General features: G+C 42.6%; 43 non-coding genes across 43 annotated transcripts; 32 read left to right on the forward strand and 11 right to left on the reverse strand.

Annotated features, from left to right (window-relative positions):
* Window positions 1-2,557: 2,557 nt before the first annotated feature.
* Window positions 2,558-2,631, reverse strand: Trnan-guu. Its single transcript has one exon. It is a non-coding gene; the product is annotated as a tRNA-Asn (tRNA).
* A 105-nt stretch (window positions 2,632-2,736) lies between these two features.
* On the forward strand, window positions 2,737-2,809 carry Trnav-cac. Its single transcript has one exon. It is a non-coding gene; the product is annotated as a tRNA-Val (tRNA).
* Window positions 2,810-3,039: 230 nt separating this feature from the next.
* Trnak-cuu lies at window positions 3,040-3,112 on the forward strand. The gene has a single exon. It is a non-coding gene; the product is annotated as a tRNA-Lys (tRNA).
* Window positions 3,113-3,209: 97 nt separating this feature from the next.
* Window positions 3,210-3,282, forward strand: Trnav-aac. Its single transcript has one exon. It is a non-coding gene; the product is annotated as a tRNA-Val (tRNA).
* A 516-nt stretch (window positions 3,283-3,798) lies between these two features.
* Window positions 3,799-3,872, reverse strand: Trnan-guu. Its single transcript has one exon. It is a non-coding gene; the product is annotated as a tRNA-Asn (tRNA).
* A 105-nt stretch (window positions 3,873-3,977) lies between these two features.
* On the forward strand, window positions 3,978-4,050 carry Trnav-cac. The gene has a single exon. It is a non-coding gene; the product is annotated as a tRNA-Val (tRNA).
* Window positions 4,051-4,280: 230 nt separating this feature from the next.
* Trnak-cuu lies at window positions 4,281-4,353 on the forward strand. Its single transcript has one exon. It is a non-coding gene; the product is annotated as a tRNA-Lys (tRNA).
* Window positions 4,354-4,450: 97 nt separating this feature from the next.
* Window positions 4,451-4,523, forward strand: Trnav-aac. The gene has a single exon. It is a non-coding gene; the product is annotated as a tRNA-Val (tRNA).
* Window positions 4,524-5,040: 517 nt separating this feature from the next.
* Window positions 5,041-5,114, reverse strand: Trnan-guu. The gene has a single exon. It is a non-coding gene; the product is annotated as a tRNA-Asn (tRNA).
* A 105-nt stretch (window positions 5,115-5,219) lies between these two features.
* On the forward strand, window positions 5,220-5,292 carry Trnav-cac. Its single transcript has one exon. It is a non-coding gene; the product is annotated as a tRNA-Val (tRNA).
* Window positions 5,293-5,522: 230 nt separating this feature from the next.
* Trnak-cuu lies at window positions 5,523-5,595 on the forward strand. The gene has a single exon. It is a non-coding gene; the product is annotated as a tRNA-Lys (tRNA).
* Window positions 5,596-6,263: 668 nt separating this feature from the next.
* Window positions 6,264-6,337, reverse strand: Trnan-guu. The gene has a single exon. It is a non-coding gene; the product is annotated as a tRNA-Asn (tRNA).
* Window positions 6,338-6,442: 105 nt separating this feature from the next.
* Window positions 6,443-6,515, forward strand: Trnav-cac. The gene has a single exon. It is a non-coding gene; the product is annotated as a tRNA-Val (tRNA).
* Window positions 6,516-6,745: 230 nt separating this feature from the next.
* On the forward strand, window positions 6,746-6,818 carry Trnak-cuu. The gene has a single exon. It is a non-coding gene; the product is annotated as a tRNA-Lys (tRNA).
* Window positions 6,819-6,916: 98 nt separating this feature from the next.
* On the forward strand, window positions 6,917-6,989 carry Trnav-aac. The gene has a single exon. It is a non-coding gene; the product is annotated as a tRNA-Val (tRNA).
* Window positions 6,990-7,505: 516 nt separating this feature from the next.
* On the reverse strand, window positions 7,506-7,579 carry Trnan-guu. Its single transcript has one exon. It is a non-coding gene; the product is annotated as a tRNA-Asn (tRNA).
* Window positions 7,580-7,684: 105 nt separating this feature from the next.
* Window positions 7,685-7,757, forward strand: Trnav-cac. The gene has a single exon. It is a non-coding gene; the product is annotated as a tRNA-Val (tRNA).
* A 235-nt stretch (window positions 7,758-7,992) lies between these two features.
* Trnak-cuu lies at window positions 7,993-8,065 on the forward strand. The gene has a single exon. It is a non-coding gene; the product is annotated as a tRNA-Lys (tRNA).
* Window positions 8,066-8,162: 97 nt separating this feature from the next.
* Trnav-aac lies at window positions 8,163-8,235 on the forward strand. The gene has a single exon. It is a non-coding gene; the product is annotated as a tRNA-Val (tRNA).
* A 516-nt stretch (window positions 8,236-8,751) lies between these two features.
* On the reverse strand, window positions 8,752-8,825 carry Trnan-guu. The gene has a single exon. It is a non-coding gene; the product is annotated as a tRNA-Asn (tRNA).
* A 105-nt stretch (window positions 8,826-8,930) lies between these two features.
* Trnav-cac lies at window positions 8,931-9,003 on the forward strand. The gene has a single exon. It is a non-coding gene; the product is annotated as a tRNA-Val (tRNA).
* A 235-nt stretch (window positions 9,004-9,238) lies between these two features.
* Trnak-cuu lies at window positions 9,239-9,311 on the forward strand. The gene has a single exon. It is a non-coding gene; the product is annotated as a tRNA-Lys (tRNA).
* A 97-nt stretch (window positions 9,312-9,408) lies between these two features.
* Trnav-aac lies at window positions 9,409-9,481 on the forward strand. The gene has a single exon. It is a non-coding gene; the product is annotated as a tRNA-Val (tRNA).
* Window positions 9,482-9,997: 516 nt separating this feature from the next.
* On the reverse strand, window positions 9,998-10,071 carry Trnan-guu. The gene has a single exon. It is a non-coding gene; the product is annotated as a tRNA-Asn (tRNA).
* Window positions 10,072-10,176: 105 nt separating this feature from the next.
* Window positions 10,177-10,249, forward strand: Trnav-cac. Its single transcript has one exon. It is a non-coding gene; the product is annotated as a tRNA-Val (tRNA).
* A 235-nt stretch (window positions 10,250-10,484) lies between these two features.
* On the forward strand, window positions 10,485-10,557 carry Trnak-cuu. Its single transcript has one exon. It is a non-coding gene; the product is annotated as a tRNA-Lys (tRNA).
* A 97-nt stretch (window positions 10,558-10,654) lies between these two features.
* On the forward strand, window positions 10,655-10,727 carry Trnav-aac. Its single transcript has one exon. It is a non-coding gene; the product is annotated as a tRNA-Val (tRNA).
* A 516-nt stretch (window positions 10,728-11,243) lies between these two features.
* On the reverse strand, window positions 11,244-11,317 carry Trnan-guu. Its single transcript has one exon. It is a non-coding gene; the product is annotated as a tRNA-Asn (tRNA).
* A 105-nt stretch (window positions 11,318-11,422) lies between these two features.
* Window positions 11,423-11,495, forward strand: Trnav-cac. The gene has a single exon. It is a non-coding gene; the product is annotated as a tRNA-Val (tRNA).
* Window positions 11,496-11,725: 230 nt separating this feature from the next.
* On the forward strand, window positions 11,726-11,798 carry Trnak-cuu. Its single transcript has one exon. It is a non-coding gene; the product is annotated as a tRNA-Lys (tRNA).
* Window positions 11,799-11,895: 97 nt separating this feature from the next.
* Window positions 11,896-11,968, forward strand: Trnav-aac. Its single transcript has one exon. It is a non-coding gene; the product is annotated as a tRNA-Val (tRNA).
* A 516-nt stretch (window positions 11,969-12,484) lies between these two features.
* On the reverse strand, window positions 12,485-12,558 carry Trnan-guu. Its single transcript has one exon. It is a non-coding gene; the product is annotated as a tRNA-Asn (tRNA).
* Window positions 12,559-12,663: 105 nt separating this feature from the next.
* On the forward strand, window positions 12,664-12,736 carry Trnav-cac. Its single transcript has one exon. It is a non-coding gene; the product is annotated as a tRNA-Val (tRNA).
* A 230-nt stretch (window positions 12,737-12,966) lies between these two features.
* Window positions 12,967-13,039, forward strand: Trnak-cuu. Its single transcript has one exon. It is a non-coding gene; the product is annotated as a tRNA-Lys (tRNA).
* Window positions 13,040-13,136: 97 nt separating this feature from the next.
* Window positions 13,137-13,209, forward strand: Trnav-aac. Its single transcript has one exon. It is a non-coding gene; the product is annotated as a tRNA-Val (tRNA).
* A 516-nt stretch (window positions 13,210-13,725) lies between these two features.
* Window positions 13,726-13,799, reverse strand: Trnan-guu. Its single transcript has one exon. It is a non-coding gene; the product is annotated as a tRNA-Asn (tRNA).
* Window positions 13,800-13,904: 105 nt separating this feature from the next.
* Window positions 13,905-13,977, forward strand: Trnav-cac. The gene has a single exon. It is a non-coding gene; the product is annotated as a tRNA-Val (tRNA).
* Window positions 13,978-14,209: 232 nt separating this feature from the next.
* Window positions 14,210-14,282, forward strand: Trnak-cuu. The gene has a single exon. It is a non-coding gene; the product is annotated as a tRNA-Lys (tRNA).
* Window positions 14,283-14,379: 97 nt separating this feature from the next.
* Trnav-aac lies at window positions 14,380-14,452 on the forward strand. The gene has a single exon. It is a non-coding gene; the product is annotated as a tRNA-Val (tRNA).
* Window positions 14,453-14,968: 516 nt separating this feature from the next.
* On the reverse strand, window positions 14,969-15,042 carry Trnan-guu. Its single transcript has one exon. It is a non-coding gene; the product is annotated as a tRNA-Asn (tRNA).
* Window positions 15,043-15,147: 105 nt separating this feature from the next.
* Window positions 15,148-15,220, forward strand: Trnav-cac. Its single transcript has one exon. It is a non-coding gene; the product is annotated as a tRNA-Val (tRNA).
* A 230-nt stretch (window positions 15,221-15,450) lies between these two features.
* Trnak-cuu lies at window positions 15,451-15,523 on the forward strand. The gene has a single exon. It is a non-coding gene; the product is annotated as a tRNA-Lys (tRNA).
* A 97-nt stretch (window positions 15,524-15,620) lies between these two features.
* Trnav-aac lies at window positions 15,621-15,693 on the forward strand. Its single transcript has one exon. It is a non-coding gene; the product is annotated as a tRNA-Val (tRNA).
* The last annotated feature ends 1,734 nt before the right edge of the window (window positions 15,694-17,427 follow it).

Genomic DNA, 17,427 nt, shown 5'->3' on the forward strand with positions numbered 1-17,427 from the left:
TCACGTTGCGACTCCTGATGACGCCAACAAGAATCTAGAAGTGGATGAAGTCCCCAACATTGACGCCCCACCGATATCGAGTCACGATTCACACAATTATCGAAGGTAAAAACTAATCGCTGTTTCGAAAAAATTACTGGCGCTCACCACCTTCTATATATATTTCATAGACCCACAAGATCCGGCCGCGTGCCAAGATATACGGATCGATACGTCGAATATATGGAATCATACGGAAATGCAGCATCCACTGATCCAGCCCCTAAGCGCTCTTCATTTTTCGAACTAGAAGTTGATGAACCACAAACCTACAAACAAGCGGTGGAATCAAGATATGCGGAACAGTGGTTACCCGCTTTCAAGGCAGAGTATGACTCTCAGATCAAGAACAAATCGTGGGTGCTCATCCCAAAATCCCAAGTACCAACTGAGTGCGCTATACTGCCTCACAAATGGGTTGGGAAATATAAGCCGGGCTATGGAGACCCACTGCAGCCAGATTTCGTGGCCCCACGCTTTAAAGGAAGATTAACAGTTGTTGGATGTCACCAGCAGTACGGCGTCGACTACGAAGAAACGTACGCACCTGTGCCACGCCTTGACTCAATTCGATCTGTTCTATCACTCACCGCATCGCTCGGATACAAATCATTTCAATTCGACGTGGCCACAGCGTTCCTGAACGCGGATGTTGACAAACCAATCTTTATGACCCAAACCGAAGGATTCGTGGTGTCTGGAAAAGAAGACCACGTGTGTAAGCTTTTGAAAGCAGTCTACGGCATAAAGCAGGCTCCCCGTCTTTGGTGCAAGACCTTTATCGCCGCCCTACTCAGATATGGTTTTAAGGCACTGGACGCAGATATGTGCGTGTTCATCCTGGTAAACAACAGCATCGTGTCATATCTCTTCATCTGGGTAGATGACGGATGGTTTTCTAGCAGTGCTGATGAGGAGTGTCAACGCTTCGCTACTTGGATCGGTAACTAATAAGTTATAATCCTTTTTTTTCCCATTACTCACAAATCAAATTTCCTACCTCTTTTGTCAGGTAACGAATTTGAAGTAAGATGTCTCCCCCCGACCAGATTCGTTGGTATGAACATCGAGTACGACAGGGAAAATAGCCAAGTATTTCTCTCGCAGCAACACTCGATACTCAAGGCACTGGAACAGTTCGGCATGACGGATAGCCATCCCAAGCTGACCCCAGCCGAATCCAGCGTTCACCTTTCTAGTTCGATGGTGCCACGCAACGAGGGGAAAAAAGACATGTCTTTAATCCCCTACCGTGCGGCAGTTGGATTCCTGCTCTATCTCTCATCTACCACTAGACCGGACATTGCTTACGGCGTTGGACAAGTGTCAAAATTTTGCGAAAACCCACAGCCGGCGCACTGGAACGGAGTCAAACGTATATTCGCTTATCTGAAAGGTACGCTCGACTTCGGTATATGGCTGGGTGGACGGAAGGATGAAGGAGCCGTAGTCTATACCGACGCTGACTACGCCAGTGATGTAGACGACCGAAAATCCATCTCAGGATGCATCGCTTTCTACAAGGGAGGGCCAGTCGCATGGTCGTGCAGGAGACAAGAATGTGTTTCTATCTCAACTACCGAGTCGGAATATGTGTCCTTATCTGATGGAGCGAAGACAGCTCTTTGGCTCAACGCGCTGGCTAACGGCCTAAACTCGTCTCCGGTCCCAATGGAAAAGTCTTCAGGCGACGAGGTACCACCAAATCCCGTTAAGATGTATTGCGACAATCAAAGTGCTATTTGTCTGGTCAAAAATCCGGTCCATCCGAGGCGATCAAAACACATCGACGTGAGATACCACTTTGTAAGACAGCTGCAAGAAAACAACAAGATCGCCGTCGAATTCGTTAGCTCCAAAGACCAACTGGCCGACATCTTCACGAAGGCTTTGCCAGCGCCAAGGTTCCAAGAGTTACGTGAACGCATCGGGGTAGGACCATACGAGAAGAATTGAGGAGGTACGGGTTTGAGAGAGGGTATTAGAAACGGCTGTCCATTTGGCAAACCCGCTTTACCCCCTTCCCCTCCTTTGAGCAAGTGACGACGCCAGGCTTTTCTTTAAGTCTGGCAACGTGGGTGGGAGTCATCTTAGAAAAGGGGGGGCTTCCTTTTTCCTTCTTCTTGTCCGTGATCTCGTGGAGTGTGGTAACGCTGTATGTGCTCTGTGTTTCGTATGTGTGTCTCAAATGTTGCTTTGTGTACCCCTTGTGTCATCGACAATATACACTCAGTGCATTATATCTTATTTATTTTAATAACTTGCGCTGGATGGGGAAGAATTCCATAAACACCGGAGGGGAATCTATATAGATTACACCAGAACCTGGAACAGTAGCTCCGGACAGAGGAAGAACATCATGAGCGTGCACCCTACGCTGCAAATGTTGAGTAGATTTAACAGTCATCAGTTAAAGAAGCCATATCGCGAGTGTGCGCTCTTCATTGGACGCTTTAGTTGGTTAATGGAGTCATGAGGCGAAGAAATTGAATTAAAACAACAGTATTCATTCACCATGCGCCCCTGGGTGGGATCGAACCACCAGCCTTCCGGTTAACAGCCGAACGCGCTAGCCAATTGCGCCACAGAGGCATGCTGATTGGTTAACGACACACTCGTCCAGTTCAACAGGCAAACCAAACATTACATTTTTTTAGTGTGGCCAACACTAATAAAATATTGCAGAAACATTGTGGGGCTTCCATAGTGTAGAGGTTATCACGTCGGCTTCACACGCTGAAGATCCTCAGTTCGATCCTGAGTGGAAGCATCAGTATAACGTTAGGAAATAATAATCGTAAGAGAAAAAGAAATGGAATGGAATTAATAACTTGTAATGTATCTTATCTAGATGACAACTAGACTAGAACAAGTAGACATCTGGAAACTGCACACAGACAACCAACCAATCATAGTAATAGTTATCTCACGGTTCCTGGAAAGGAAAAAATGTAGTCAATAAGACTTGGTTCATTACATTGGAATAGAGCGCAATGGCAAGCCTGGCTAGCTCAGTCGGTAGAGCATGAGACTCTTAATCTCAGGGTCGGGGGTTCGAGCCCCCCGTTGGGCGTCACATATTTGCAAATAATTGCAGATGAAAGTTAGAAGTTGGGAGACGATCGTTAGTATTTTGTAATCATTTCAGAATAATTCTGTAGCGGATTGTAGTTTCCATAGTGTAGTGGTTATCACGTCGGCCTAACACGCTGAAGGTCCTCAGTTCAATCCTGGGTGGAAACAGGACAATGTATTTGTAGAAAGACTATCAAAGAAGCACATTTTGTTTTTTTGAAAAAGCCAAGCATTCATGTTTCTTGTTAAAAATGAAATCTACAATATGACAATGTGAAGATATTCGCAATGCTGTATCCGGAGGAAGTCAACAGAAAGGGGGAAATCAATGATGACTGTGGTTGTTGAAAAAGGTGCTATAACCCCGAAGAGACTTCTTCTGTAGCCAAACGTCAATGACTGTTGTTTTAGGGAAATGAAAAATGACTTGCGCTGGATGGGGAAGAATTCCATAAACACCGGAGGGGAATCTATATAGATTACACCAGAATCTGGAACAGTAGCTCCGGACAGAGGAAGAACATCATGAGCGTGCACCCTACGCTGCAAATGTTGAGTAGATTTAACAGTCATCAGTTAAAGAAGCCATATCGCGAGTGTGCGCTCTTCATTGGACGCTTTAGTTGGTTAATGGAGTCATGAGGCGAAGAAATTGAATTAAAACAACAGTATTCATTCACCATGCGCCCCTGGGTGGGATCGAACCACCAGCCTTCCGGTTAACAGCCGAACGCGCTAGCCAATTGCGCCACAGAGGCATGCTGATTGGTTAACGACACACTCGTCCAGTTCAACAGGCAAACCAAACATTACATTTTTTTAGTGTGGCCAATACTAATAAAATATTGCAGAAACATTGTGGGGCTTCCATAGTGTAGAGGTTATCACGTCGGCTTCACACGCTGAAGGTCCTCAGTTCGATCCTGAGTGGAAGCATCAGTATAACGTTAGGAAATAATAATCGTAAGAGAAAAAGAAATGGAATGGAATTAATAACTTGTAATGTATCTTATCTAGATGACAACTAGACTAGAACAAGTAGACATCTGGAAACTACACACAGACAACCAACCAATCATAGTAATAGTTATCTCACGGTTCCTGGAAAGGAAAAAATGTAGTCAATAAGACTTGGTTCATTACATTGGAATAGAGCGCAATGGCAAGCCTGGCTAGTTCAGTCGGTAGAGCATGAGACTCTTAATCTCAGGGTCGGGGGTTCGAGCCCCCCGTTGGGCGTCACATATTTGCAAATAATTGCAGATGAAAGTTAGAAGTTGGGAGACGATCGTTAGTATTTTGTAATCATTTCAGAATAATTCTGTAGCGGATTGTAGTTTCCATAGTGTAGTGGTTATCACGTCGGCCTAACACGCTGAAGGTCCTCAGTTCAATCCTGGGTGGAAACAGGACAATGTATTTGTAGAAAGACTATCAAAGAAGCACATTTTTTTTTTTTTGAAAAAGCCAAGCATTCATGTTTCTTGTTAAAAATGAAATCTACAATATGACAATGTGAAGATATTCGCAATGCTGTATCCGGAGGAAGTCAACAGAAAGGGGGAAATCAATGATGACTGTGGTTGTTGAAAAAGGTGCTATAACCCCGAAGAGACTTCTTCTGTAGCCAAACGTCAATGACTGTTGTTTTAGGGAAATGAAAAATGACTTGCGCTGGATGGGGAAGAATTCCATAAACACCGGAGGGGAATCTATATAGATTACACCAGAACCTGGAACAGTAGCTCCGGACAGAGGAAGAACATCATGAGCGTGCACCCTACGCTGCAAATGTTGAGTAGATTTAACAGTCATCAGTTAAAGAAACCATATCGCGAGTGTGCGCTCTTCATTGGACGCTTTAGTTGGTTAATGGAGTCATGAGGCGAAGAAATTGAATTAAAACAACAGTATTCATTCACCATGCGCCCCTGGGTGGGATCGAACCACCAGCCTTCCGGTTAACAGCCGAACGCGCTAGCCAATTGCGCCACAGAGGCATGCTGATTGGTTAACGACACACTCGTCCAGTTCAACAGGCAAACCAAACATTACATTTTTTTAGTGTGGCCAACACTAATAAAATATTGCAGAAACATTGTGGGGCTTCCATAGTGTAGAGGTTATCACGTCGGCTTCACACGCTGAAGGTCCTCAGTTCGATCCTGAGTGGAAGCATCAGTATAACGTTAGGAAATAATAATCGTAAGAGAAAAAGAAATGGAATGGAATTAATAACTTGTAATGTATCTTATCTAGATGACAACTAGACTAGAACAAGTAGACATCTGGAAACTACACACAGACAACCAACCAATCATAGTAATAGTTATCTCACGGTTCCTGGAAAGGAAAAAATGTAGTCAATAAGACTTGGTTCATTACATTGGAATAGAGCGCAATGGCAAGCCTGGCTAGCTCAGTCGGTAGAGCATGAGACTCTTAATCTCAGGGTCGGGGGTTCGAGCCCCCCGTTGGGCGTCACATATTTGCAAATAATTGCAGATGAAAGTTAGAAGTTGGGAGACGATCGTTAGTATTTTGTAATCATTTCAGAATAATTCTGTAGCGGATTGTAGTTTCCATAGTGTAGTGGTTATCACGTCGGCCTAACACGCTGAAGGTCCTCAGTTCAATCCAGTATTTGTAGAAAGACTATCAAAGAAGCACATTTTGTTTTTTTGAAAAAGCCAAGCATTCATGTTTCTTGTTAAAAATGAAATCTACAATATGACAATGTGAAGATATTCGCAATGCTGTATCCGGAGGAAGTCAACAGAAAGGGGGAAATCAATGATGACTGTGGTTGTTGAAAAAGGTGCTATAACCCCGAAGAGACTTCTTCTGTAGCCAAACGTCAATGACTGTTGTTTTAGGGAAATGAAAAATGACTTGCGCTGGATGGGGAAGAATTCCATAAACACCGGGGGGGAATCTATATAGATTACACCAGAACCTGGAACAGTAGCTCCGGACAGAGGAAGAACATCATGAGCGTGCACCCTACGCTGCAAATGTTGAGTAGATTTAACAGTCATCAGTTAAAGAAGCCATATCGCGAGTGTGCGCTCTTCATTGGACGCTTTAGTTGGTTAATGGAGTCATGAGGCGAAGAAATTGAATTAAAACAACAGTATTCATTCACCATGCGCCCCTGGGTGGGATCGAACCACCAGCCTTCCGGTTAACAGCCGAACGCGCTAGCCAATTGCGCCACAGAGGCATGCTGATTGGTTAACGACACACTCGTCCAGTTCAACAGGCAAACCAAACATTACATTTTTTTAGTGTGGCCAACACTAATAAAATATTGCAGAAACATTGTTGGGCTTCCATAGTGTAGAGGTTATCACGTCGGCTTCACACGCTGAAGGTCCTCAGTTCGATCCTGAGTGGAAGCATCAGTATAACGTTAGGAAATAATAATCGTAAGAGAAAAAGAAATGGAATGGAATTAATAACTTGTAATGTATCTTATCTAGATGACAACTAGACTAGAACAAGTAGACATCTGAAAACTACACACAGACAACCAACCAATCATAGTAATAGTTATCTCACGGTTCCTGGAAAGGAAAAAATGTAGTCAATAAGACTTGGTTCATTACATTGGAATAGAGCGCAATGGCAAGCCTGGCTAGCTCAGTCGGTAGAGCATGAGACTCTTAATCTCAGGGTCGGGGGTTCGAGCCCCCCGTTGGGCGTCACATAATATGCAAATAATTGCAGATGAAAGTTAGAAGTTGGGAGACGATCGTTAGTATTTTGTAATCATTTCAGAATAATTCTGTAGCGGATAGTAGTTTCCATAGTGTAGTGGTTATCACGTCGGCCTAACACGCTGAAGGTCCTCAGTTCAATCCTGGGTGGAAACAGGACAATGTATTTGTAGAAAGACTATCAAAGAAGCACATTTTGTTTTTTTGAAAAAGCCAAGCATTCATGTTTCTTGTTAAAAATGAAATCTACAATATGACAATGTGAAGATATTCGCAATGCTGTATCCGGAGGAAGTCAACAGAAAGGGGGAAATCAATGATGACTGTGGTTGTTGAAAAAGGTGCTATAACCCCGAAGAGACTTCTTCTGTAGCCAAACGTCAATGACTGTTGTTTTAGGGAAATGAAAAATGACTTGCGCTGGATGGGGAAGAATTCCATAAACACCGGAGGGGAATCTATATAGATTACACCAGAACCTGGAACAGTAGCTCCGGACAGAGGAAGAACATCATGAGCGTGCACCCTACGCTGCAAATGTTGAGTAGATTTAACAGTCATCAGTTAAAGAAGCCATATCGCGAGTGTGCGCTCTTCATTGGACGCTTTAGTTGGTTAATGGAGTCATGAGGCGAAGAAATTGAATTAAAACAACAGTATTCATTCACCATGCGCCCCTGGGTGGGATCGAACCACCAGCCTTCCGGTTAACAGCCGAACGCGCTAGCCAATTGCGCCACAGAGGCATGCTGATTGGTTAACGACACACTCGTCCAGTTCAACAGGCAAACCAAACATTACATTTTTTTAGTGTGGCCAACACTAATAAAATATTGCAGAAACATTGTGGGGCTTCCATAGTGTAGAGGTTATCACGTCGGCTTCACACGCTGAAGGTCCTCAGTTCGATCCTGAGTGGAAGCATCAGTATAACGTTAGGAAATAATAATCGTAAGAGAAAAAGAAATGGAATGGAATTAATAACTTGTAATGTATCTTATCTAGACTAGATGACAACTAGACTAGAACAAGTAGACATCTGGAAACTACACACAGACAACCAACCAATCATAGTAATAGTTATCTCACGGTTCCTGGAAAGGAAAAAATGTAGTCAATAAGACTTGGTTCATTACATTGGAATAGAGCGCAATGGCAAGCCTGGCTAGCTCAGTCGGTAGAGCATGAGACTCTTTATCTCAGGGTCGGGGGTTCGAGCCCCCCGTTGGGCGTCACATATTTGCAAATAATTGCAGATGAAAGTTAGAAGTTGGGAGACGATCGTTAGTATTTTGTAATCATTTCAGAATAATTCTGTAGCGGATAGTAGTTTCCATAGTGTAGTGGTTATCACGTCGGCCTAACACGCTGAAGGTCCTCAGTTCAATCCTGGGTGGAAACAGGACAATGTATTTGTAGAAAGACTATCAAAGAAACACATTTTGTTTTTTTGAAAAAGCCAAGCATTCATGTTTCTTGTTAAAAATGAAATCTACAATATGACAATGTGAAGATATTCGCAATGCTGTATCCGGAGGAAGTCAACAGAAAGGGGGAAATCAATGATGACTGTGGTTGTTGAAAAAGGTGCTATAACCCCGAAGAGACTTCTTCTGTAGCCAAACGTCAATGACTGTTGTTTTAGGGAAATGAAAAATGACTTGCGCTGGATGGGGAAGAATTCCATAAACACCGGAGGGGAATCTATATAGATTACACCAGAACCTGGAACAGTAGCTCCGGACAGAGGAAGAACATCATGAGCGTGCACCCTACGCTGCAAATGTTGAGTAGATTTAACAGTCATCAGTTAAAGAAGCCATATCGCGAGTGTGCGCTCTTCATTGGACGCTTTAGTTGGTTAATGGAGTCATGAGGCGAAGAAATTGAATTAAAACAACAGTATTCATTCACCATGCGCCCCTGGGTGGGATCGAACCACCAGCCTTCCGGTTAACAGCCGAACGCGCTAGCCAATTGCGCCACAGAGGCATGCTGATTGGTTAACGACACACTCGTCCAGTTCAACAGGCAAACCAAACATTACATTTTTTTAGTGTGGCCAACACTAATAAAATATTGCAGAAACATTGTGGGGCTTCCATAGTGTAGAGGTTATCACGTCGGCTTCACACGCTGAAGGTCCTCAGTTCGATCCTGAGTGGAAGCATCAGTATAACGTTAGGAAATAATAATCGTAAGAGAAAAAGAAATGGAATGGAATTAATAACTTGTAATGTATCTTATCTAGACTAGATGACAACTAGACTAGAACAAGTAGACATCTGGAAACTACACACAGACAACCAACCAATCATAGTAATAGTTATCTCACGGTTCCTGGAAAGGAAAAAATGTAGTCAATAAGACTTGGTTCATTACATTGGAATAGAGCGCAATGGCAAGCCTGGCTAGCTCAGTCGGTAGAGCATGAGACTCTTTATCTCAGGGTCGGGGGTTCGAGCCCCCCGTTGGGCGTCACATATTTGCAAATAATTGCAGATGAAAGTTAGAAGTTGGGAGACGATCGTTAGTATTTTGTAATCATTTCAGAATAATTCTGTAGCGGATAGTAGTTTCCATAGTGTAGTGGTTATCACGTCGGCCTAACACGCTGAAGGTCCTCAGTTCAATCCTGGGTGGAAACAGGACAATGTATTTGTAGAAAGACTATCAAAGAAACACATTTTGTTTTTTTGAAAAAGCCAAGCATTCATGTTTCTTGTTAAAAATGAAATCTACAATATGACAATGTGAAGATATTCGCAATGCTGTATCCGGAGGAAGTCAACAGAAAGGGGGAAATCAATGATGACTGTGGTTGTTGAAAAAGGTGCTATAACCCCGAAGAGACTTCTTCTGTAGCCAAACGTCAATGACTGTTGTTTTAGGGAAATGAAAAATGACTTGCGCTGGATGGGGAAGAATTCCATAAACACCGGAGGGGAATCTATATAGATTACACCAGAACCTGGAACAGTAGCTCCGGACAGAGGAAGAACATCATGAGCGTGCACCCTACGCTGCAAATGTTGAGTAGATTTAACAGTCATCAGTTAAAGAAGCCATATCGCGAGTGTGCGCTCTTCATTGGACGCTTTAGTTGGTTAATGGAGTCATGAGGCGAAGAAATTGAATTAAAACAACAGTATTCATTCACCATGCGCCCCTGGGTGGGATCGAACCACCAGCCTTCCGGTTAACAGCCGAACGCGCTAGCCAATTGCGCCACAGAGGCATGCTGATTGGTTAACGACACACTCGTCCAGTTCAACAGGCAAACCAAACATTACATTTTTTTAGTGTGGCCAACACTAATAAAATATTGCAGAAACATTGTGGGGCTTCCATAGTGTAGAGGTTATCACGTCGGCTTCACACGCTGAAGGTCCTCAGTTCGATCCTGAGTGGAAGCATCAGTATAACGTTAGGAAATAATAATCGTAAGAGAAAAAGAAATGGAATGGAATTAATAACTTGTAATGTATCTTATCTAGACTAGATGACAACTAGACTAGAACAAGTAGACATCTGGAAACTACACACAGACAACCAACCAATCATAGTAATAGTTATCTCACGGTTCCTGGAAAGGAAAAAATGTAGTCAATAAGACTTGGTTCATTACATTGGAATAGAGCGCAATGGCAAGCCTGGCTAGCTCAGTCGGTAGAGCATGAGACTCTTTATCTCAGGGTCGGGGGTTCGAGCCCCCCGTTGGGCGTCACATATTTGCAAATAATTGCAGATGAAAGTTAGAAGTTGGGAGACGATCGTTAGTATTTTGTAATCATTTCAGAATAATTCTGTAGCGGATAGTAGTTTCCATAGTGTAGTGGTTATCACGTCGGCCTAACACGCTGAAGGTCCTCAGTTCAATCCTGGGTGGAAACAGGACAATGTATTTGTAGAAAGACTATCAAAGAAACACATTTTGTTTTTTTGAAAAAGCCAAGCATTCATGTTTCTTGTTAAAAATGAAATCTACAATATGACAATGTGAAGATATTCGCAATGCTGTATCCGGAGGAAGTCAACAGAAAGGGGGAAATCAATGATGACTGTGGTTGTTGAAAAAGGTGCTATAACCCCGAAGAGACTTCTTCTGTAGCCAAACGTCAATGACTGTTGTTTTAGGGAAATGAAAAATGACTTGCGCTGGATGGGGAAGAATTCCATAAACACCGGAGGGGAATCTATATAGATTACACCAGAACCTGGAACAGTAGCTCCGGACAGAGGAAGAACATCATGAGCGTGCACCCTACGCTGCAAATGTTGAGTAGATTTAACAGTCATCAGTTAAAGAAGCCATATCGCGAGTGTGCGCTCTTCATTGGACGCTTTAGTTGGTTAATGGAGTCATGAGGCGAAGAAATTGAATTAAAACAACAGTATTCATTCACCATGCGCCCCTGGGTGGGATCGAACCACCAGCCTTCCGGTTAACAGCCGAACGCGCTAGCCAATTGCGCCACAGAGGCATGCTGATTGGTTAACGACACACTCGTCCAGTTCAACAGGCAAACCAAACATTACATTTTTTTAGTGTGGCCAACACTAATAAAATATTGCAGAAACATTGTGGGGCTTCCATAGTGTAGAGGTTATCACGTCGGCTTCACACGCTGAAGGTCCTCAGTTCGATCCTGAGTGGAAGCATCAGTATAACGTTAGGAAATAATAATCGTAAGAGAAAAAGAAATGGAATGGAATTAATAACTTGTAATGTATCTTATCTAGATGACAACTAGACTAGAACAAGTAGACATCTGGAAACTACACACAGACAACCAACCAATCATAGTAATAGTTATCTCACGGTTCCTGGAAAGGAAAAAATGTAGTCAATAAGACTTGGTTCATTACATTGGAATAGAGCGCAATGGCAAGCCTGGCTAGCTCAGTCGGTAGAGCATGAGACTCTTAATCTCAGGGTCGGGGGTTCGAGCCCCCCGTTGGGCGTCACATATTTGCAAATAATTGCAGATGAAAGTTAGAAGTTGGGAGACGATCGTTAGTATTTTGTAATCATTTCAGAATAATTCTGTAGCGGATTGTAGTTTCCATAGTGTAGTGGTTATCACGTCGGCCTAACACGCTGAAGGTCCTCAGTTCAATCCTGGGTGGAAACAGGACAATGTATTTGTAGAAAGACTATCAAAGAAGCACATTTTGTTTTTTTGAAAAAGCCAAGCATTCATGTTTCTTGTTAAAAATGAAATCTACAATATGACAATGTGAAGATATTCGCAATGCTGTATCCGGAGGAAGTCAACAGAAAGGGGGAAATCAATGATGACTGTGGTTGTTGAAAAAGGTGCTATAACCCCGAAGAGACTTCTTCTGTAGCCAAACGTCAATGACTGTTGTTTTAGGGAAATGAAAAATGACTTGCGCTGGATGGGGAAGAATTCCATAAACACCGGAGGGGAATCTATATAGATTACACCAGAACCTGGAACAGTAGCTCCGGACAGAGGAAGAACATCATGAGCGTGCACCCTACGCTGCAAATGTTGAGTAGATTTAACAGTCATCAGTTAAAGAAGCCATATCGCGAGTGTGCGCTCTTCATTGGACGCTTTAGTTGGTTAATGGAGTCATGAGGCGAAGAAATTGAATTAAAACAACAGTATTCATTCACCATGCGCCCCTGGGTGGGATCGAACCACCAGCCTTCCGGTTAACAGCCGAACGCGCTAGCCAATTGCGCCACAGAGGCATGCTGATTGGTTAACGACACACTCGTCCAGTTCAACAGGCAAACCAAACATTACATTTTTTTAGTGTGGCCAACACTAATAAAATATTGCAGAAACATTGTGGGGCTTCCATAGTGTAGAGGTTATCACGTCGGCTTCACACGCTGAAGGTCCTCAGTTCGATCCTGAGTGGAAGCATCAGTATAACGTTAGGAAATAATAATCGTAAGAGAAAAAGAAATGGAATGGAATTAATAACTTGTAATGTATCTTATCTAGATGACAACTAGACTAGAACAAGTAGACATCTGGAAACTACACACAGACAACCAACCAATCATAGTAATAGTTATCTCACGGTTCCTGGAAAGGAAAAAATGTAGTCAATAAGACTTGGTTCATTACATTGGAATAGAGCGCAATGGCAAGCCTGGCTAGCTCAGTCGGTAGAGCATGAGACTCTTAATCTCAGGGTCGGGGGTTCGAGCCCCCCGTTGGGCGTCACATATTTGCAAATAATTGCAGATGAAAGTTAGAAGTTGGGAGACGATCGTTAGTATTTTGTAATCATTTCAGAATAATTCTGTAGCGGATTGTAGTTTCCATAGTGTAGTGGTTATCACGTCGGCCTAACACGCTGAAGGTCCTCAGTTCAATCCTGGGTGGAAACAGGACAATGTATTTGTAGAAAGACTATCAAAGAAGCACATTTTGTTTTTTTGAAAAAGCCAAGCATTCATGTTTCTTGTTAAAAATGAAATCTACAATATGACAATGTGAAGATATTCGCAATGCTGTATCCGGAGGAAGTCAACAGAAAGGGGGAAATCAATGATGACTGTGGTTGTTGAAAAAGGTGCTATAACCCCGAAGAGACTTCTTCTGTAGCCAAACGTCAATGACTGTTGTTTTAGGGAAATGAAAAATGACTTGCGCTGGATGGGGAAGAATTCCATAAACACCGGAGGGGAATCTATATAGATTACACCAGAACCTGGAACAGTAGCTCCGGACAGAGGAAGAACATCATGAGCGTGCACCCTACGCTGCAAATGTTGAGTAGATTTAACAGTCATCAGTTAAAGAAGCCATATCGCGAGTGTGCGCTCTTCATTGGACGCTTTAGTTGGTTAATGGAGTCATGAGGCGAAGAAATTGAATTAAAACAACAGTATTCATTCACCATGCGCCCCTGGGTGGGATCGAACCACCAGCCTTCCGGTTAACAGCCGAACGCGCTAGCCAATTGCGCCACAGAGGCATGCTGATTGGTTAACGACACACTCGTCCAGTTCAACAGGCAAACCAAACATTACATTTTTTTAGTGTGGCCAACACTAATAAAATATTGCAGAAACATTGTGGGGCTTCCATAGTGTAGAGGTTATCACGTCGGCTTCACACGCTGAAGGTCCTCAGTTCGATCCTGAGTGGAAGCATCAGTATAATGTTAGGAAATAATAATCGTAAGAGAAAAAGAAATGGAATGGAATTAATAACTTGTAATGTATCTTATCTAGATGACAACTAGACTAGAACAAGTAGACATCTGGAAACTACACACAGACAACCAACCAATCATAGTAATAGTTATCTCACGGTTCCTGGAAAGGAAAAAAAATGTAGTCAATAAGACTTGGTTCATTACATTGGAATAGAGCGCAATGGCAAGCCTGGCTAGCTCAGTCGGTAGAGCATGAGACTCTTAATCTCAGGGTCGGGGGTTCGAGCCCCCCGTTGGGCGTCACATATTTGCAAATAATTGCAGATGAAAGTTAGAAGTTGGGAGACGATCGTTAGTATTTTGTAATCATTTCAGAATAATTCTGTAGCGGATTGTAGTTTCCATAGTGTAGTGGTTATCACGTCGGCCTAACACGCTGAAGGTCCTCAGTTCAATCCTGGGTGGAAACAGGACAATGTATTTGTAGAAAGACTATCAAAGAAGCACATTTTGTTTTTTTGAAAAAGCCAAGCATTCATGTTTCTTGTTAAAAATGAAATCTACAATATGACAATGTGAAGATATTCGCAATGCTGTATCCGGAGGAAGTCAACAGAAAGGGGGAAATCAATGATGACTGTGGTTGTTGAAAAAGGTGCTATAACCCCGAAGAGACTTCTTCTGTAGCCAAACGTCAATGACTGTTGTTTTAGGGAAATGAAAAATGACTTGCGCTGGATGGGGAAGAATTCCATAAACACCGGAGGGGAATCTATATAGATTACACCAGAACCTGGAACAGTAGCTCCGGACAGAGGAAGAACATCATGAGCGTGCACCCTACGCTGCAAATGTTGAGTAGATTTAACAGTCATCAGTTAAAGAAGCCATATCGCGAGTGTGCGCTCTTCATTGGACGCTTTAGTTGGTTAATGGAGTCATGAGGCGAAGAAATTGAATTAAAACAACAGTATTCATTCACCATGCGCCCCTGGGTGGGATCGAACCACCAGCCTTCCGGTTAACAGCCGAACGCGCTAGCCAATTGCGCCACAGAGGCATGCTGATTGGTTAACGACACACTCGTCCAGTTCAACAGGCAAACCAAACATTACATTTTTTTAGTGTGGCCAACACTAATAAAATATTGCAGAAACATTGTGGGGCTTCCATAGTGTAGAGGTTATCACGTCGGCTTCACACGCTGAAGGTCCTCAGTTCGATCCTGAGTGGAAGCATCAGTATAACGTTAGGAAATAATAATCGTAAGAGAAAAAGAAATGGAATGGAATTAATAACTTGTAATGTATCTTATCTAGATGACAACTAGACTAGAACAAGTAGACATCTGGAAACTACACACAGACAACCAACCAATCATAGTAATAGTTATCTCACGGTTCCTGGAAAGGAAAAAATGTAGTCAATAAGACTTGGTTCATTACATTGGAATAGAGCGCAATGGTAAGCCTGGCTAGCTCAGTCGGTAGAGCATGAGACTCTTAATCTCAGGGTCGGGGGTTCGAGCCCCCCGTTGGGCGTCACATATTTGCAAATAATTGCAGATGAAAGTTAGAAGTTGGGAGACGATCGTTAGTATTTTGTAATCATTTCAGAATAATTCTGTAGCGGATAGTAGTTTCCATAGTGTAGTGGTTATCACGTCGGCTTAACACGCTTAAGGTCCTCAGTTCAATCCTGGGTGGAAACAGGAAAATGTATTTGTAGAAAGACTATCAAAGAAGCACATTTTGTTTTTTTGAAAAAGCCAAGCATTCATGTTTCTTGTTAAAAATGAAATCTACAATATGACAATGTGAAGATATTCGCAATGCTGTATCCGGAGGAAGTCAACAGAAAGGGGGAAATCAATGATGACTGTGGTTGTTGAAAAAGGTGCTATAACCCCGAAGAGACTTCTTCTGTAGCCAAACGTCAATGACTGTTGTTTTAGGGAAATGAAAAATGACTTGTATTAGAAACGGCTGTCCATTTGGCAAACCCGCTTTACCCCCTTCCCCTCCTTTGAGCAAGTGACGACGCCAGGCTTTTCTTTAAGTCTGGCAACGTGGGTGGGAGTCATCTTAGAAAAGGGGGGGCTTCCTTTTTCCTTCTTCTTGTCCGTGATCTCGTGGAGTGTGGTAACGCTGTATGTGCTCTGTGTTTCGTATGTGTTTCTCAAATGTTGCTTTGTGTACCCCTTGTGTCATCGACAATATACACTCAGTGCATTATATCTTATTTATTTTAATAGGTTATGGGCCCAGGACACGCCAATTAATTGACAAGAATGAATCACGAAGCCTCGAGAGAAGTCAACAGAATAACGAAGTTAAGCGGTCCGGAAAAATGGACCTCGTTTAGATATGGGTGTACACTGCTGCTGCAACGAGCACGTGTTCTCAACGTCGTCACGAGACTTGAACCTCGACCCGAACCGGTAATTATTGTCTTTCTATGTAGACGTCTTGCGAGACAAAGAACAAAGCTTGAATTTTGAGAATTTCTTCTTTACAAAAGAAAATGAGAGAGACGAAAATTGTAATGATGGCAAAAGACTAAGCTATTTCCTGGACATTGAAAAAAAAGATTTGACGAGTAGTTGTAAGTGATGTTTCTATCCAACGGCTGCTCAGAATGAAGTCAATGACCTTTTTTTTTAAAATTATGAAACGTTTTACAGTAACTGTAGGGCCAGACTTGCTTCTTTGCAGCCACGTGTTGGTATAGAAACATGACACTACCTGATGATGGAAAAACATTAAATGCTTAGCTTATTGTTCAAGTTTGCAGTCGTAAATAGTGTTTCTATCAGATAGGCAATTCACATGATACCTGTAAGCTTGACTTTGTTTTCAGCCGGCTAAAGCAGTCCGAATTAATCCTCTTACTATATAGCCTCTGTCTGAAATAGAAACACTATACTGCCATTATAGCATGAATTGTGAAGAAATTTTATGTCGTTGTAAGTCGGGTAAACGCATTTTCTTGGGACAAATTATCGTTCACGTCACTCAGGCCTCACACACGCCACACTCGCATCTAACGAGTGGTGAAAGTCACGATCGTTTGATTAAAACAAAATATAAATATATATTTATATATAAATATATGTATGTATACATATTTTATGCGCGTACCACGACACGACAGAGTACCACCGTTTGTTCTATTGAGAACTCACACATGATTATGCTGTTCATTGAGAGCTCATCTACGCAGACGCGGCATATTACGCACGCCAGTTAATTAACGTTATGTTCAATTATTGACAGAACCTCAATGAGAACCAGGAGGTCGCGAACCAAAATCTGATAGACGCTTGGGACATGAAGGATGCAGAGGCGAGAATTATAATATTCTGCAACGTTGAGGGGCCACAGCAAACTCTCATCGAAGGATGCGCGTCCTCCGCGGAAATGTGGGAGCGTCTGATACTGCAATA

This window comes from Daphnia pulicaria, chromosome 1 (assembly GCF_021234035.1).
Source record: "Daphnia pulicaria isolate SC F1-1A chromosome 1, SC_F0-13Bv2, whole genome shotgun sequence".
Lineage (NCBI taxonomy): Eukaryota > Metazoa > Arthropoda > Branchiopoda > Diplostraca > Daphniidae > Daphnia > Daphnia pulicaria.